The 20,277-nt window shown below is 42.6% G+C and overlaps 1 protein-coding gene across 3 annotated transcripts in view; it reads right to left on the reverse strand.

The window, feature by feature from the left end:
• Nucleotides 1–20,277, reverse strand: part of PRKAR1B (protein kinase cAMP-dependent type I regulatory subunit beta) — a 162,107-nt gene that overhangs the window by 136,467 nt on the left and 5,363 nt on the right. The window lies entirely within an intron of this gene.

Consider the following 20,277-nt stretch of genomic DNA (forward strand, 5'->3'; position numbering starts at 1 on the left):
AATATGATTAATAACTTGAATAGGCTTTAAGCAAAATATTTCAAGTAAAATATCATTAGAAAGGTTATTATCTTCTGAACATGTATATTCTATTTGTGTGCATGCACCATGGCTGTATTTAAAGTTAGAAATATGAAGTATAAACCTGTTTGCTAATCTACTTATGCTAAGTGAGGGCCATTAGTAGTACTCAAGGAACCTAATGGTCCGGTATTCAGGTCAATGATCTCTAAATAGTCTTGTTTTTTCTGTAAGCCTGGACTATGGTTGGTCCTGCCAAGACATGTATCCAGGTCACCTAATGCTGGAACCCTTCCTGGACACTGTACTTTTCCACTGAAGGGGAGAAAAGTTTGAACTGAACACAAAGGATTCCCACATTGGGCAAAATCTATGTATAGGCAGGAAACCAAGTAACGAGAATAGCTGTCAGATGAGAGGACACCCCTGTTTACCATCTGTGATGGTGCGTCTTCCCCACACTAGCCCATTAATGGTTAAAACCCAGAAGCTGAGGCAGAGACCACCAATTAAGGCCCAGGTGAGGGCAGTATAAATAAAGGCTCCTGGTGAGGAGGAGACACAGACTCACTCTTGCTCTAGCTGGGGAGCAGGAGGGATCTAGCTGCCAGGGAAGCTAGAGGCTTCCTGACTTAGACCAGGGCTGAAGAAAGGCAGGCAGAGCTGAGGAAGCTCTGGCCAGGCAAGTTCCCAGGTTGCAGAGCCTGAGACAAGGCCTGAGGCTACTACAGCTGCAGGGATACAGCCAGGGCAGCAGAAGGCAACAAGTCCACATCCCCTTCCCAATGATGACTGGCCATTTCAGACTGAAGTTTGCCCCTTCGGAAAGGGGCTAGATGACGACTGGCAGTGGGTCACTGAGGCAAGGTGGGTATAGGGTTTGGGGGATCCCTGAGGGAGAGGACCCCAGAGAGTAGAGGCACTGCGGTAGAGCAGGATCCAGAGGGAAGGATCCCACAGTCTGGGAGGGGCATGGTTACTAACACAAAGTGGTTCAGAATAACAGGCAACTTCAGACACCAGCCGAAAGGGGGCGCTCCAGGGCTGAAGTGCCAATTCCCAGCATGACCAGCCAGAAGCATCCTGGTGCGAGTCCCACACCTTGTTACACCATCTAAACTATCTGCTACACCACCTAGACCTGAACATTAAGAAGGATTAGGCCCAAATAGGGAGGCTACCCAGCTTGTGAGAAAATATTATTAGAACTAGTGTTAGAGTAAGAAATTGCATGTAACAAGTTTCTTTAAGTATTAGGCTTAACTGGAATGTTTTGTTTTATTTTGCTTAGTAACTTACTTTGATGTGTCTGCTATCTCTTGCAACCACTTAAATGCTACTGTTTATACTTAATAAAATCTCTTTTGTGTATTAATAAACCCAGTGTAAATAATTGTTATTTCAGGGAAAGCTGTGTATCTCTCTCTTTCATTAATAAAAGAGGCAAACAATTTATGAGCTTGCTCTGTATAAACCTTGTGCAGAGTAAGATGGATTTAGCTGGGTTTCTGGTCCCATTTGGGTTGTACACTTAGGCGCTGTGTCAAGTCCCTGTGATTGAGCCTTCCCAGAGCTGAGCTGCTCTCAGCGTCTATGTTGCTCTGCTGTGGGCTGTAACCTCAATTCTGAGCCATCACCAGAGGGGACCAGAATAGACTTGGCTCATCAGGACAGGGTGGTGGGGTGCCCAGACGGCAGGTAGGCAGGTTCAGTGGTATTTTAGCACATAAGTGACCATCTCAAGGGAATCTCCCTGTGACTGAACTTTCACATCTGTATCTCCATCACTGTTTTTACATTTGTGCACTTGTGTGTTCTGATGGACCACTGAAAACTAGTGAATTGCATGAAGGAAAACCAGCTAACATAATCTACATGTGATGAGGTATGGCTTGGAAATCTGACACTGGGCAGGATGGGGTTAAAGGACAATTCTGAGCCCTGGTAGTCCTGCCCCCTTCAGCCTCCCTTAGGGAATATGGGCATGTGCTGAGCCTGCCTAGGGCTGATGGTTTGCTTTCCACCTTATCTTGGCTATAAGCTTAGAGAGGAAAGCAACAGCACGAAGTTACTCAGGGAGGCTAAATTGGAGGATATCTTCGGGGCCAGAAACTGTTGACTCTCCTAGGGTCCTAGGTCAGTGCATGGTAGGATGAACAGGCTTAGACTAGTCTACTTTTGCCCTGCTACAAAAAGGATCCAAACCATTGGCCTCCCTTGCCGCACTTCTGATTAAAGACCTATCCACCAGGATTTGACACAGGGGGCTTTACTAACCAACCACTAGGCAATCTAACCCATCAAGGACTCTATCACACTACAAAGTGCCACAATACTAAACTTCTCTCTCACATCAATTACCCACCAAGGTATCATTATTGCTTTCAGTGGTTTAGTACTGCTGTGGGGAAAAACTGAGGCCTTATATTACTTACTTTGCAAAATAGTTTTTTTTCTTCCAGGTGATCTACAGCATCTTTGAATTTCCCATGGGATGATACTCAAGAGTGAGGGAGTAAAAGAACAAACTCTGTCATGACTAAGTTTCTCTTAAGGAAAGAGTCTAAACTAAAAGTCATGCATTAATCAGACCACCTCTACTTCTGCTAGGAGCTTTGTTCCAGGTTTCCCACTACTAGAACACAGCAAAAATGCTGGCTGACCTTTTTTCAAGAGGTTACATATTCTGGAATCTTCACGGATAGAGGCCAATTCTAATCTCACTCCTGATTTATGACAGTGTAAGCAACTCCCATAAAATCAATGGAGTTACAACCATGTAAAACTGAATAAATGAGATCTGGATCAGGCCCTGCAGTACAATGAAAATTGATAGTTGGGTTAGCGCCAGCTGGCCAAACCAAAAGCTGTGTTCCAAACTCCCACTCCTAGAAAACAATACAGAAAACAAAAGGGAATCCCTGAAGAGGGACTAATAGGGGAAAGAAACAGTAAAGGGGAAAAGTCCTGGGAGCTACAAATGTGTATGGCAGTCAATGATATTTATCAAAATGTATCATGATCCACTGATTTTGTTTAACTTTTCCAGAATTTAACTTAACAAAACTACTTTCACGGTGACACTCAAAGTCCCTAGTAAGATTAGTGCCTCATTGCACTAGATCATGATACCAAACCCCAGCCCCTTCCTAGGAAATTCCTATCTAATTTATGTGTAACAAATGGAGGGAAAGGAGGAGAAACAAGGAGGGTACCAGTGACAGACATGTGGTTAATTACCAACATAGCCAGTTGGCTTTGTTGACACAGGAAATGAGTTATGGATAGCTCATCGGGTATGACACCAGAAAAGAGTGTGGTACATAAAATTTGTCCTGTTTTATTGGCACATGCCCATAACTTTAAAGCTTGTAAGAAAAACAGATGATTAATAGATGGTTTGCCACTGATATTTATGGATGTCTGACAAATCCAGCTATGCTGCTTATGATTTCTAGTCTTGTTCTAGTCACTTTCTCCTCTCTCGCTGATACTGCCTCCTTTCTTAATACAAACAAAAGTACCTTTTACATCAACCTGATAATATTGCTGGTGGCTCACTTAAAGAACAAGTTAGTATTTCTTAAGCTGCATAATCCAAAATGACAGCTCCCAGCACATTCTTGTTTTAGTCAAAGGTAATTTTTAAGATCTAGACTACAGAACTGTTTAGGAGACCAACAGAGAAATACAACTTCTGGACTAGCAAATGGCCTGATTCCACAACTATCCAAATGTGCTCCTGTGGGTAATGAACTCCCTTAATTATTTGGAATCCCAGGCATTACTGCAAGACCCACTGCGCTACGTGCTAAACAAGCACAGAATTAAACTGACTTTAAGAGAGTATTCACCACCATGCAAGACAGAGCACCAAGCTACTGAAAATTGATTCAGTTCCATCTGAAAATATAAATTATGCGGTTAGAGGATGGCTAGACTGGATTTTCATACACTATCAGAACGATGAATCATACATTCTCACCAGATTCCTCTCCACAACATACACGGTAAATGTCTGGATGCACTAGCTTACTGAGTAGAAGTATGCAGCGACAGCAAAGCAAACATTCTTAAAGAATATACAAAAGTTCTTTGCATTTATAATTTTAATTAGTACTTGTTTACATGAAAGTAATACATTTTGAAGCATTTCAAATATTAAATAGCTGACTGCATTTTTAATTTAATGTAATTCTTCAACCATATAATACTCTTTTGTTATTCAGAGTGGCAAAACTATATACAGTTTCTCCAGACACTTGACTGCAAATGTAAAAATTGACACTCCTTTCAGTAAACACTTCAGTTCTGAAAAGTATAGCACAAGATACACTATTAAAACCAGATAGGCAGGTAATTATATAATATTACTTTACACTTACATTGTCTATTTATTCATGGCATACAGTACTACAGAAAATTATTTATTTGCTAAATTTGAATATTACCCACTTTTTTTTTGTTTCTTGCATTTGTTTTTTGTTTTTATATTATGCAATATAATAGGCATTTGTGAAGAATTAATAACTAATATGTCCCCTAGTCTACTACAGATTTATAAAAGGTAAAAAGGCTCAATGAGGTAAAATAATATTACAGTTCACACACCTCTTAAACCCAAATACAATAGGACAATATTAAATAATTATAAAAATGAGTTACCATATGATTCATTTCAAAAAAAGTGTCTTCACTACAAACTCTCTTTATATAGGCAGCAGACAGTTGACTGGCTGGCTTTTCCATGTGCCGCTATTTGTAGTCTAGATATGCTTTCCATTATTGAACTCATTGCTTTTTGAAAACAAAAGCATACACTGTGTCCAGGGTACTGCTCTCAAATAGCCATCTTCCCTATATCCTGAGGTAAAACTACATAAACAGAGCAAATATTTTGAAGGAAGAATAGACTCTCTTAAGATTAGTTCTTTGAACAGTGATCATCAGCTATAGCTTGCTATGAATGCTTTTACAGAACTCACTTTCAAGTAAACACCTCACCATTTTTTGTTGGCATGACAACAGGCTTTCTCACTCTCTATTGGAATGGCACAGAGAATTCACAACAGCAGGGGAATCATATTTCCAGTTTAAAATGATAGTCTATGGAGAAAATAGGCGCACAGACTAGACCACTGTATAATAGGTGGTAGTATTGGATCAAATCCAATAGCAATTGCCTTATTTTCTTAATTTTGATACTAATAACTGCACTGACTTCAATAACCTCCCTAGACAATCAATAATGGATTTAAAAGTAGCCATTCTTCTACAAAGGAATTGTATCACCCAAATACAGAGGGAGACAGCTGAAGTGGAATTCATTTACAGATTCGACATTATCAACTTGGGCTTGAATAAAAATAATAACTGGTTAGCACACTACAAAGGCAATTTCACCTGCCTTTGATATTCACATTTACAGGTCAAAAGCTATGAATAGGACACATCGAGCCTGACTCAATTAGGGTGCATCTACATGGCACCCTAAGCTCGAAATAAGATAAAATGCCAATTGTATATCTTATTTCAATTGAATTTCAAAATAGCATATTTTGAAATTTGGCACATCTACACAGTGCCAAATTTTGAAATAATGTGCTATTTTGAGACACCCCTTAACTCTTGTGTAATGAAGGTTACAGGGATGCCGAAATAACGTGTTGGCTATTTCGAGAACTATCTCGAAATAGTGGGTACGTTCAAAAGACTCAGAGTAGCTATTTTGAGATACTTCCAGTATCCCATAATAGCCCCTCTGTGTAGATGTATTCTGAGTGTCATTAATACTGATCCTACAATTGACAGGTAACTGCTTTTGCTGTTATATGTACTGTGTATTCTGTAATATCCACTCCAAGACATCTGATGAAGTGGGTTTTACCCACAAAAGCTCATGATACTATATATTTGTTAGTCTTAAGGGCGCCACAGGACTGCTCATTGACTTCAACAGAATTACTTTGGACTTACACTGGGGTAGTAAGAGGTGCCTTGGGCCTAAAACGTGTAAATCACTAGAATAATAGAACTACATCAATGCGCCCAGAAGTTATAAATCAACATCCCTGTCTTACAAAAATATCAGTCATTTGATCAGGAATGTGATCAAATACAGTACCATAAAGTTCAAGGTAGTCAATAATATTGCCAGTGAATTCGAAGAGAGTTGGACCGTGAAGTCAGAGTACTGGAGTTGGCAATTTCACTGGATATATGATTAAGGACAAAAATTGGAAAGGGAACAAGAAATGTTATCCTTGCCTAGAATTTTTTTTTAATTGTAAATGTCTGCAGTAGGGATATGAAAGATTACTGGTTAACCAGTAAGAGTCACCCTTAATGGGTGATGCTTACCAGTTCCAATTAATCAGTGGGGGCTGGAAAAGCTCCCCACCTATCATGAAGTCCAGAGAAGCCCCAGACCACAGCAGGCCTGGCACAATGCAGGCAGGAACTGCTCCACTTGGGTTGGAGCGGCCCAAGCCTGCAGTGGTAGGCCACTCTAGCCTTGCCAGGAGGAGGGGAGGAGATCAAGCCCAGCTGTTAATTGGTTAAACGTGATGTAAACTTCATGTTTAACCAGTTAACCAATTACATGGGATTTTATATCCCTAGTCCTCAATGGCCTGTGTTTCTAATGTATGTGTGGTTGCAGCTAAATAATTTGTTCTGGGGAAGTTTGGAGCTGATACAAAGGAATTTAGTGTGCTAACCTCAAAGGAATAGGCCATTTAGTTCTCTGATTAGTGTTTTCATAGGGTATGAGCCAAAACATTGCAAATGATCACAATTCTAAACAAGTGTTTGAGTTAGTCCCTTCCTTTCATATTACAGTTCAAGAGTATGTTTCCTGACCCTAGACTCTCTTCTGCCTAAGTTGGCACATTTCCAAGGAGAAATTCATTTTCCCCAGTTCCTCCTGCTGTATCTGCTTTTCATGCTCTGTCATCGTCTGGAGACTAACAATGGGAAAGTATAGAGACCTATGACACTTGGCAAGGTCCAAATCGCTGTCTAGCTTTACAACATTCCAGAAAGACTTTCAAAAGCAAAGCTGGCTATTAAGTATCACTAAGTGATTTCCCCTCTGTCTGCTCCCCACAACATATTCACTTCGGGTATGTCTACACTAGCTTGTTAATTCAAGCTAGGTAGGCAAATCAGGCAACCGGAGTTGCAAATGAAACCCAGGATTTAAATATCCCGGGCTTTCTTTGCATGTTCCCATGTGGCTGCCATTTTTAAATCCCCCTTAGTTCGAACGAACTGCCCGCGGCTACATGCGGCAGTTTAAAGTTAATCTGAACTAAGGACTTAGTTCGAATTAACTGTTATACCTAATTCCACAAGGAGCAACAGTTAATCCGAACTAAGGATTTAGTTTGGATTAACTTTAAACTGCCGCATGTAGCCGCGGGCAGTTTGTTACTAAGGGGGATTTAAAAATGGCGGCCGGATGGGAACATGCAAATAAAGCCCAGGATATTTCAATCCCGGGCTTCATTTGCAACTCCGGTTGCCTGATTTGCCAACCTAGCTCAAATTAACGAGCTAGTGTAGACATACCCTTAGTTCTAAAACTGCTACACTGAATGCTCTCTAACTGAAATATTTTCTTTTTCTCCCAAATTTAGTCCTCCAGAAAGTTTCCTAATTGATGGCCCTGAAATCTGTGTCCTATTAGCTGGGATTATAAAGATTAGAACTGCAAAAGACTTAGGGTATGTCTACACTACCCTCCTAATTCGAACTAGGAGGGTAATGTAGGCATACTGCACTTGCAAATGAAGCCCGGGATTTGAATTTCCCGGGCTTCATTTGCATAAGCCGGGTGCCGCCATTTTTAAATCCCGGCTAGTTCGAACCCCGTGCCGCGCGGCTACACGCGGCACGGAGTAGCTAGTTCGGATTAGGCTTCCTAATCCGAACTAGCTGTACTCCTCATTCCACAAGGAGTACAGCTAGTTCAGATTAGGAAGCCTAATCCGAACTAGCTACTCCGTGCCGCGTGTAGCCGCGCGGCACGGGGTTTGAACTAGCCGGGATTTAAAAATGGCGGCTCCCGGTTTATGCAAATGAAGCCTGGGAAATTCAAATCCCGGGCTTCATTTGCAAGTGCGGTATGCCTACATTACCCCGCTAGTTCGAACTAGCGGGATAGTGTAGACATACCCTTATTCAGTCAAACTATTCCACGCTGCTGGCAGTGCTGGATTGATCTTCTCAGTATGGGATTCATCCCAAGCCCACTGACATTGATGGAAATTTTAGAGCCCTCTACTCCTATTTCTCTGAGGGCATGTCTACACTATGGAAAAGATCAACCCTCCAGAGGTTGATCTTCTAGCGATCGACTTAGTGGGTCTAATGTAGCTCCCTAAATTGAACACTGAGGGCAGCCCCCGCTTGCGTCCGGTACTCCTCATTCTGTGAGGAGTAAGGGATGCCAACAGGAGTACCTGCTGCAGTATAGACACCGCAGCAGCTTGGCTTAAGGAAGTAGAATCCAGCATTTTGCGTAGCTGGATGGCATACCTTAAGACGACCTGCCTCCTCAAGTATAGCCCAGGCCTCACTCTGCAATCCTCTCTGATCACCTTTCTGTCAACTCTGCACAGACGTCCCCCCTCCATGTACATCTCAACAAAGAGAAAAAATGAACTTCTCTTCCTGCCCCATCCTGTCATCATCACCACAGATAACTCCATTATTATATGGGCTTGTAAATTCAGTGGGACTTTCTGACCTGATCCTCTGCATTGCCACACCTAATATCCAGGCTTTTAAATGCTGTCATTTCTTCTTTTATGGCACCTCTGAACTCTGTCTTTCACTATCCATCCCTTGCCACTCATGTCCTTATCCATTTCTTAGGCTATGGCTACGCTACAGCTTATGGTGGCATAATTTATATTGCTCAGGAATGGGAATAAACCATCTCCCTGAGTGATATAAGTTACATGTGGGAGAGCATCTTCTGCCAATGTAGCTTCCGCACGGTTGCTGCCCTGCCCTACCCTGCTGAAATTCCGCCCTTGCGCCGTATCCTCCGTGGATGGGCAGGAGCTGAGGAAGCAGCGCAGGCCAAGAGGGGAGTCCGTGAAATTTTAATAGAATGAAAAGGGGTCTGTATGCTCGAAGAAGTTGGGAACAACTGGCATAAAGCATCTTCATCAGATGCATTGCATATTGATACTGCTGTGCCACTGGAGCACTGCATGTATAGACCAAGCCTTAGTTATCTACAATCTAGACTTCTACAACTGGGTCCTCTCTGGCCTTTTTACAACACATTGCATTCCTAGCTTCTGATCTAAGCAAAACACTACTGCCAACACATCCCTCTCTTCTTCGACTCTGCTTACATCCCATTCATCTTTGAATCCCTTCACTGGCTTCCTCTTATCTCCTCATTGCCTTAAAACTTGTCTTCCACTTCAATGCCTTGCAGAAACTCATTCCAGCACCACCATTGCTCTAGTTTCTTATCTATACCTCACTATACAGTAGAAAGGTTACATTACAAAATACAGAAGGTATCTGTGATGATTAAAAACAGAGAACTGTAGCCAAAGGTTCTGCTTTTTTAAATCAATGCCAAGTAGACATTTGTATAAATAGCTAGTATTGAAAGAAAAAAATCACCTGAAACAGCTTTACTTCTAATAGGAAAACAACACTTCAAACTGAACTGCAAGGATATTTTGCTGTGCTTTTCAGCAACATCAGCGCTTCTGTGTGAAAGTTTTTAACTATGCCAATATTACAGGATTTACAGTGCCAAATCCATGGCTGTTTACTTACTGCCAGATTCTGTTTTTCTCATTTATACTGGGGAATACCTTAATCCACAACTAACACCTCTGACTTTAGTGTGAGAGTATTCAAGGAATATGGTTTTATTTATAAGGATGGAAAATACTGGCCCAGAGAGCACCGGGAAAAAAAAGATTACTTCTGAGAGGTAAACCATGGGGCGCCTGAAAAACTCATATTTGTGGTATTGCTCCTCAATGTTACTATTATCTCTGTTCCACAACACCTTGTTGTTCTTCTCCAATATGCTTCCGATGCATCTACAGTGGTTTAATAAATGATGGATGTACCAATCTGACAACACTCTGCTACTCAAATTGTCATCCTGAAAAATCAGTTACTAAATTTCTTGGCTTACCTTTGTTTATTAAATGATAGTGCTGAAAAAAGAAGACTAATAAATGGAATGAAAATTACACATCTAATGTGTAACACTACTTCCTGGAAACTCATCAGACATAAAAACAATTTTTTTTCATTTCTGTAGATAATCTCCCCTCCACCCCCATCCCTGTGGCACTTCAGAATGCATTTTAGAAACAAATTACACTGTAAATTACTATAATGTATTATTTATATAGCACTCTCAGGCAGACATTATGTTTGTGAGGGATGGAATGCAAGAAAAGTAAATGATATCTTCACCATTTGTTTTAAGAGCTTCTCATTAGTTCCACAGGATGTGTTTAATTTTTCTTTGATTAGCTACCACTTCGTGGTGTAAGGCGAAGGGAGCTGGGGATAAACGGTTTTTTGGATTACGGTAAGTGAATTCTAAGAAGGGATTTCAAGTAGATGGGTGTTGGCCCACAGTATACTGAGTCGAAAATTCATAGATAGTGGCCTATATGAAGGAAGACACAGAAATGCGAGATGGATCAGGAAAAAGAGAGTAATTAATAAAAACGCTTGGGCACCTTAAACAGGGTCAAGGTTGAGATATAAGAGGTAAGAACAAGCACAGAAAAAGATGAAAGCCGAGAAAACTTGTTTTTCATCAAGGTTTTTTTTATCACTAATATTTACCCTGAAAGGCTGAAAACCATCAAGCTCACAAGATTTTGCAACAGCTCTTTCTTTTAAAATGTCACTGATCAAATTTGGTGCCAAGTGTCTTTAAGATTTTTCCTTTGAAAAATCCAAATTTACTTATTTTTTTTAAAGCACAACTGCCATAAGCTTCTGGTAAATGTTCTTATAGCTAATCAATATTCTTACTTCATATTCTTCATTACTTAGAGTAATTAATATGGGCAAAGCTGTTTGACACCATTTTAATAGTCTGATCCAGGCTTTCCCCAAAGCATCTTCTACAAATAGGAGAAAATGAAATAAAGTAATTTAGAAAATAGGTTAATGCCCTTGAGTAAGGACCGCTTAGCCATGGATTGGCCTGGAGTCACCTGGAATTGGCATTAATCTCCCGGTGACTACTGAAAGCAAACTTGGAGATGTTAATAGGATATTTTAAGAAAATGACATTTTGTCATGTTGGGGAAAAAACCCTCCCAAAATAGCTTCATTCAGAGTTGGCAACCCTAGTCATGACTAAATGGGCTGCAGCAGTACTTAAAAGATTTCACTGGCTCTTGAGAAGCATTGCCCAACTTAATGACAGAGAAAGGATATGGGGAAAGAGAATTTACTATGTGTCACAGGAGAAGTGACTGGACTCTTTCATCTGTCTGTATCCTAAACTTTGACCTTACATGAAACGTTGGTATTATATAGTGAAAGACATTTTACATGCAACAGCAAAGCAAATTAGTGAAAGAACAGCTAAGCCACATAAAGTCACAAATCCTTGACTAGAAAAAGCAGTGTTGCTCTAGTGCCCATGACTTCAATAAGAGGAGACTCAATTCTCTTGAAATTAATTATCACAAGCAGTACGTACCTGTGTTGGTATTCACAGCAGGCAGAACAAGCATTGAATTAGCATAAAGGATGAATTGCCCTTGTACGAAGATGGATCCCTTGATTAGTTTTTAAGAAATCACATAATGGTTTTAACAGTGGTATAAACTCTAGTATAAACCTAGCAATGGGATTTTTGCCTCTGTAACATCTAACCATGGCTGTAAAAATGCTGGTGCCCAGTTTATGTCAGAGTTTATACTGGAGCTTAAAAAAACGGGTCAGAGGTATTCTAATGTAGACAAGACCCTAGAAGTGGTCTCTCCATAACAGTGAGGGGCATTGTGAGGGCTTGCACCCCTTCTGTCTTTGCTGTAGAGAAGTAGAAAATATCAGTCAATTATAAACATTAAAAATCTCATCCACTACGTAGGGCAAACTAGGCTTACATTGAATCTGCATGCTTATGTAATTCCCACAGATTTTGCTGTATGTTCTTGAGCTTCAGCTTTTATTTAAAAACCTGAAGCTTTTAACTGTTCTGAATACAAGAACGGCCATTTTGGGTCAGACCAAAAGTCAATCTAGCCCAATATCCTGTCACCCAACCAGGGCAGTCCCTAGGGCAGTGCAGGGCCCAGGAAACCACCCCAGCATGGCCTAAGCCCCACCTTGCCACCCCTGCCCTGTCCCAGTCCTCCCCTTACTCAAGCCATGCCCATGCTCGTCCTCTGCCCCACCTCTTCCAGACCCTGATCCACCCCCTCGTATCTTTATTGCACCCCTTCCCCCAACTTCCCCCCCCCCCCAGGGTGATTCCCAGCAACCCTAGAAGTGGCAGGAAGCAGTGATCTGGCCCTAACCACTCCGCTCCCTTAAGCCCAGCTCCCAGCCTGGTTGCTCCGCTTCCTGCCACTGTGGTGTAGCGGAGCGACACAGCTGGGAGATAGCAGAATGGAGCAGGCAGGATTGGGTAGCTCCATTTTCCATGGATCCCACCATCGCTGGTGAGTGCAAAGTGAGCCCGACCCCTACTGCCAGCACCAGGCCCCCCAGGAATCCCCTGGACCTCCCTGGGCCCCACAAAGGTACCGAAGTGTGGGGCCCAGAGCAGTCACCCTAAACCGTCCAGCATATGGGACAACTCTGCTTCCAACAGCAGCCAATGCCAGTTGTCCCAGAGGCAATGAACAAAACAGGTAATCATCAAGTGATCCAAAAACTAGGTTTGTTGGGGGCAGGTGAGCAAAGCCCACAGGTAAGTGCTGCATGTGCGGGACTGGGAGATCGGTTGGAAATGGGGGGGACTACGGCCTATAATGGGAAGGAGAAAGGAGGGTCAGGGCACAACAGGGAGGCAAGATCAAATCAGTATCTTAGATGCCTATATACAAATGCGAGAAGTATGGGTAATAAGCAGGAAGAACTGGAATTGCTAACCAATAAATACAACTATGATATCATTGGTATTACAGAAACCTGGTGGGATGGGACACATGATTGGAATGTTGGTATGGAAGGGTACGGCTTGCTCAGGAAGGACAGACAGGGAAAAAAGGGAGGAGGGGTTGCCTTGTATATTAAAAATGTACACACTTGGACTGAAGTGGAGATGAATGTAGAAGATAGCCGTGTAGAGAGTCTCTGGGTTAAGCTAAAAGGAGTAAAAAACGAGGGTGATATCATGCTAGGAGTCTACTACAGGCCACCTAGCCAGGTGGAAGAGGTGGATGAGGCCTTTTTTAAACAATTAACAAAACTATCCAAAGCCCAAGATTTGGTGGTGATGGGGGACTTCAACTATCCAGACATATGTTGGGAAACTAACACAGCAAGGCACAGGCTATCCAATAAGTTTCTGGACTGCATTGGAGACAACTTTCTGTTTCAGAAGGTTGAAAAAGCTACCAGAGGAGAAGCTGTTCTGGATTTGGTTTTAACAAATAGGGAGGAACTAGTTGAGAACTTGAAAGTGGAAGACAGTATAGGGGACAGTGATCACGAAATAATAGAGTTCATGATCTTAAGGAAAGGTAGAAGGGAGACCAGCACAATTGAGGTAATGGATTTCAGGAAGGCAGATTTTGATAAGCTCAGAGAACTTGTAGGTAAGGTCCCATGGGAAGCAAGACTGAAGGGAAAAACAACTGAGGAGAGTTGGAAGTATTTCAAAGGGACGTTGTTAAGGGCCCAAAAGAAAACAATTCCGCTGTGTAGGAAAGATAGAAAATATGGCAAAAGACCAGCTTGGCTTAACAAGGAGATCTTGCATGATCTCAAAATAAAAAAGGAGTCATATAAAAAATGGAAACTAGGACAACTAACAAAGGAGGAATATAGGCAAGCAACACGGGAATGCAGGGGCAAGATTAGAAAGGCAAAGGCACAAAATGAGATCAAACTAGCTACAGGCATAAAGGGAAACAAGAAGACCTTTTATAAATACATTAAAAGCAAGAGGAAGACCAAGGACAGGGTAGGCCCACTGCTTAGTGAGGAGGGAGAAGCAGTAACAGGGAACTTGGAAATGGCGGAGATGCTCAATGACTTCTTTGTTTCGGTCTTCACCGAGAAGTCTGGAGGTGTGCCTAACGTAGTGAATACAAGCAGAGAGAGGGTAAGTTTAGAAGATAGGATACACAAAGAACAAGTTAAAAATCACTTAGGAAAGTTAGATGTCAGCAAGTCACCAGGTCCTGATGAAATGCATCCCAGGATACTCAAGGAGCTGATAGAGGAGGTATCTGAGCCTTTAGCTATGATCTTTGAAAAATCATGGCAGACAGGGGAGATTCCAGAAGACTGGAAAAGGGCAAATATTGTGCCCATCTATAAAAAGGGGAATAAGAACAACCCAGGAAACTACAGACCGGTCAGTTTAACGTCTGTCCCAGGGAAGATAATGGAGCAGGTAATTAAGGAAATCCTATGCAAACACTTGGAAGGTAATAAAGTGATAGGGAATAGCCAGCATGGGTTTGTGAAGAACAAGTCATGCCAAACTAATCTGATAGCTTTCTTTGATAGGATAACGAGCCTTGTGGATAAGGGAGAAGCGGTGGATGTCATATACCTAGACTTTAGTAAGGCATTTGATACGGTCTCGCATGATATTCTCATTGATAAACTAGGCAAATATAACTTAGAGAGGGCCACGATAAGGTGGGTGCATAATTGGCTGGATAACCGTAGTCAGAGAGTTGTTGTTAACGGTTCTAAATCCTGCTGGAAAGGGATAACAAGTGGAGTTCCTCAAGGGTCTGTTTTGGGACCCGTACTGTTCAATATCTTCATCAATGATGTAGATATTGGGATAGAGAGTACGCTTATTAAGTTTGCAGATGATACCAAACTGGGTGGGGTTGCAACTTCTTTGGAGGATAGGGACATAATTCAAAATGACCTTAGCAAGTTAGAGAAATGGTCAGAGGTAAACAGGATGAGGTTTAATAAAGAGAAATGCAAAGTGCTCCACTTAGGAAGGAACAATCAGTTCCATACATACAAGATGGGAAGCGACTGTCTAGGAAGGAGCATGGCGGAAAGGGATCTAGGGGTCATAGTGGACCACAAGTTGAATATGAGTCAACAGTGTGATGCTGTTGCAAAAAAAGCAAATATGATTCTAGGTTGTATCAACAGGTGTGTTGTAAGCAAAACTCGTGAAGTCATTCTGCCGCTCTACTCTGCACTAGTTAGGCCTCAGCTGGAGTACTGTGTCCAGTTCTGGGCACCACATTTCAAGAAAGATGTGGAGAAATTGGAAAGGGTACAGAGAAGAGCGACAAGAATGATTAAAGGTCTAGAGAACATGACCTATGAAGCCAGGCTTCATGAACTGGGCTTGTTTAGTTTGGAAAAAAGAAGATTAAGGAGGGACATGATAGCGGTTTTCAAATATCTAAAAGGGTGTCACAAGGAGGAAGGCGAAAATTTGTTCCTCTTGATTTCTGAGGACAGGACAAGGAGTAATGGGCTTAAAGTGCAGCAGGGGAGGTTTAGATTGAACATTAGGAAAAAATTCCTAACTGTCAGGGTCGTCAAATATTGGAATAAATTGCCAAGGGAGGTGGTGGAATCTCCCTCTCTGGAGATATTTAAGAACAGGTTGGATAGACATCTGTCAGGGATAGTGTAGACGGAGCTTGATCCTGCCTTGAGGGCGGGGGGCTGGACTCGATGACCTCTCGAGGTCCCTTCCAGTCCTATTATTCTATGATTCTATGATTCTATGATTCCCTGTCGCTCATTCCCACATTTGACAAACAGAGGCTAGACATATCATCCCTGCTCTTCATGGCTAGTAGCCATTGATTGATTTATCCTCCGTGAATTTATCTAGTTCTTTTTTGAACTTTTCTGGATGCAAAAATAGCTGTGTCGATATAAATCAAACTACTGCCATTTTACTGAGAAAGCAACAACACATAATTAAGTAAAATAGCATCAAGAGATGTGCGAATTTGCCCTATAAATCTTAACAATGGTACATTTGCATGTAAACAGTGTCAAGCAGATTATGCATCAAGATCAGCTGATTTCCCTCTGGAGCACCTGGCATTAGCCACAGTCAGAAGATAGGATACTGATCTAGATGGACCTTTGGTCTGACCCAGCATGGCCACTCTTATGTTCTCATGACTTTAATTTGAGTATGAATTAGTCTTATCAGACCCATGGATATTTCTGAACCAATGCTTGGGCTTTAAATTGTTTAATTTGAGGCACTTTAATTTAGCTTGTATTGTGTATAGTTGATAAATGAGTCAATAGGTAGCCCCTTATTTTATGTTCAGAATTAACAAAAAATATTGCCACAGATTTTCTCCAGATATAGATTACCCCAAACAACACTGATATTACTCCTTATCAAGCTAGCCAATCCCCAATCCAGTTTTCCCCTAGAAATTAAATAGTTTTCTAATCTGTGCTATGGTGGCACTGCTGGGGCCATTGAATACAGAAGATGTTGAAAATACCATTCTGCTGATGCTGAAGAATAATTAAAACCCCAAAATGAAAGCACCACTTGTGATGGATAGGAGGAGTGCTGGCCAGCACTCAGGGTATGTCTACACTACCCCCCTAGTTCGAACTAGGGGGGTAATGTATGCATACCGAACTTGTTAATGAAGCCCGGGATTTGAATTTCCCGGGCTTCATTAGCATAAAGCCGGCTCTGCCATTTTTAAAAGCCGGCTTGTTCGAACCCCGTGCCGCGCGGCTACACACGGCACGGGGTTCGAACAAGCCGGCTTTTAAAAATGGCGGAGCTGGCTTTATGCTAATGAAGCCTGGGAAATTCAAATCCCGGGCTTCATTAGCAAGTTCGGTATGCATACATTACCCTCCTAGTTCGAACTAGGGGGGTAGTGTAGACATACCCTCACTGACTAAAGGGTTAAACTCAGATAGCTAAGGGTGTTGGCAGGGGGCCAGAAGAACCAAAGGGATACAGTGCTGAAATGTTAATTATATATACATACCTGCTGCTATTTCTCCTTGGGGAGTTTTAAGTTAAGGGCTGAAGGGAGCAGATGCAGTAATCAGAACTATCATGCCTCCACAGAATTTGGGGCATGGAAGTCGACTGGACCATGAAGGGATTGTGAGTAACTAAGGGAAAATGTATATTTAGTCGCCATCAGGGTATTTTTCCTTATTTCGGTTGTTTGGTTAAGCTTCTCTGTGTAAAATCCATGTGCTCTTCCCCTTCCCCCTTCACTATTTAAGCTATACACAGAGATACAATGCTCTCTGCATTTTAGTTTGTTCTTCTGAGTTGCTCTGTAACATCTAGCAACTAAGTATGCTTTATCAAGTATATCTTTTTGTTTTGTTAATAAAATTGCCTTTTTTAAAACAATGATTTGATTCTTATGTCCTGGAAGGTAGCAGGTGGTCTCTGTGTGTGTCTGCCTAGCCTGAGAGGTCAGCTATCAGAGATATAGTTTGTTTTATGTGCTTATTGTTTCTTTTATCAACCGCTCTTGTGGCAAAATCACTTGATGGTGGCAGCCTATTTTCCAGAGCCAATGCATCTATGACTCTGGGTAGGCTGGTGTTTGTTTGTTTGTTAAAAGCAGACCCTATAGAGGCAAGGTATTTCAGGTCTTTTGTGGGCTTCCACCTTCTGCACTCGGAGTACCAGAGTGAGGAACAGCCCTGACACCACACTTGAAGAGATCTGGGTCACACGAGGTTGTAAACCCCTTTCAAAATAGCAGAAGCCACTGAGGTAATCAGGAGCTGGCAAGATATTTAAGAAAGTCTTACAATTCTATCACCATCTGATGCAATTCTGCCACTGGACAATGACAGATCCAGTACTTATGTGCTTGTCTCACTGAAGTCAAAGTTTTTTTAAAGTCAGTGGGACTACTCATATTTAACAACAGGCATGTGCTTAAGTACCTCGCTGTATTAGGGCTCTAAAATACCTGATAATCAGAAACTAAAAACAAAAGGCTACATCTAGACAAAGTAAGGGCAGATAATGATCAACTTTCTCGAGTCTACCAATGAAGTCCAGTCCAACAATTCCCCACTTTGAGAACAGGGAAAGTGTTATCACATGCAGGGGAGCCAACAGGATTGCCAGGCCCCTGGGCAATGTGTGTGTGTGGAGGGGGAAGGTTGGCTCCGGCTCCCAATAGGGGCAGGGCTTCCAGCAGAAAGGGTCAGGCCTGACAACTAGCCCCCAATGCCTCCCTGACAGTGCGGTGGTCCCCAGTCCCGCCAGCCCTCAAAGCCAGCTGAGGAGCGCCATGCAGGACTTTGGAGAACGCCTCATGGAACTTCCTTCGCAATTCTAAAGGGCTTTGGGCTCTGGCCACCACTGCCGCTGCAATAATAGTGGCAGCAGGCAAGCCCCGGACCCTTTAGAATCACTGGACCTGGTGCCAGTTGCCTCTTCCCTACCTTCAGCGGACACAATCACGTGGACAAATGTAAACTAAGATGGGGAGTTAAGCGAATTTATTTTTGACATGGTTCTTAAAAGCACAATTCCAGAGATCTAGGTATTCCTAACAAGTAAAATAAGTTACAAAAACACATCCCTCCTGTGTTTTAAAAAAAATCTAGGGAAAGGGGTTTAAAAATAAAAAATATAAAGATTTCCTGTCTAAATCATGTTTTTCAAGGAAGCCCACTTGCCCTGACTACTCAGTCTATCAAGTTCTTATACTGATGACCATCAGAGGAGTGTCTGAGTGCTTCTCACAGTTTATATCACAATATTCTTCTCGGACTCCCCATCTAGTAGGAAAATCTGCACAATTTTTGGAGGGTGGCTGGGGAGGGGGTCATGAGCATAAGTGCACAAGCACTATTGTGGGAAACCTAACTTGAAGGAATGAGCTGTACCTTTAATTCTGACTGCAGGGAGGTTAATAATTATTCTGGGAGTGAGTTCCATTGTTTCTGTTTGGTTCCTGTGAAAGTTCAGAACACTGGGCTCAAAAATCTCCCCATTCCTAGCTGAAAACTTGATTCCTGCAGAGGGATGAGAGGCCATGGCTACAAAGATATGGTCTGACATTTGGGTAGCTGGGGCTCTGGGTGTTTGAGCATTTATTATCAAGCTAAAATTGTAATAGCTGTGCATCAGTTTACTACCAACTTCATTTCAGCAAATCTCAGCTCTATGTTCATAGTAAGCTGGATATGGTTTGGTTCCTTCTCTTTCTGTGGAGGAGGTTATGTATGCAATATTATCTGAGGCTCACCAGATGCAGCAAGCACAAATGCTCCTATTGCATTCTATTACTGTATTTAGTAGGTAAGCATTGGGGAAAATCCTGTATTGCTATTGGGAAACTGTTCTTAGAAGCTGTTCCATATGCTGGTAAAGTGACCAGAATAATTTCTTAGGCAGGGGTGGGTAAAAGGGCCTCCGCGGGCCGAATCCAGCCCACTAAGTGGGTTGATCTGGCCCACGGAGGACCTGCCACTCCCTCGCCCCCAGGCCAATCAGGGCCTAGGGAAAGGAGAGAGCACATCACTTAGAGTCAACCTTGGCAGTTGACTCTAAGCACCGTGTGCCAGAGGGCAGGGACTAAGAAACTTTATGCTGTCCTCTCCCCCAGGCCAATCAGGGCCTGGGGGTGGGGGAAGTGCGTGAAGTCTCCTCCCGCTCTGCCCTTGCCCTGCAAGGAGTGTGCGGCGCTTCTAAGCACCACACTCTCCTTGCAGAATGGAGGCAAGGAGGGAGGAGATTTTGCACATTCCCCTCGCCCCCAAGCACTGATTGGCCTGGGAGCAAGGGGAGAGCGTGCAAATTCTCCTCCCACCGCCAGGGGCAGGGGTGCATAGAGGGAACTGTCAGCTGATCAGAACATGTGGCGGTTCTCTTTGTGGGGCAAGTGGAGGCAAAGACTTCATGTGCTCCCCCATCCACAGACCAATCAGGGCCTGTGGGTGGGGAAGCACAAAAGTGTCCTGATCCTGACCCTTCTGCCCGAGGCCCGGCCCCTTCCAGGGGCTGCCTGGGACCCCTTCAAAAATTTCTGAAATGGCCCCCAGTCAAAAATTATTACCCATCCTTGTTCTTAGGTGTAGAGCTGCTGCCTACAC

Source organism: Pelodiscus sinensis, chromosome 15 (assembly GCF_052426305.1).
Source record: "Pelodiscus sinensis isolate ZL-2025 chromosome 15, ASM5242630v1, whole genome shotgun sequence".
Classification (NCBI taxonomy): domain Eukaryota; kingdom Metazoa; phylum Chordata; order Testudines; family Trionychidae; genus Pelodiscus; species Pelodiscus sinensis.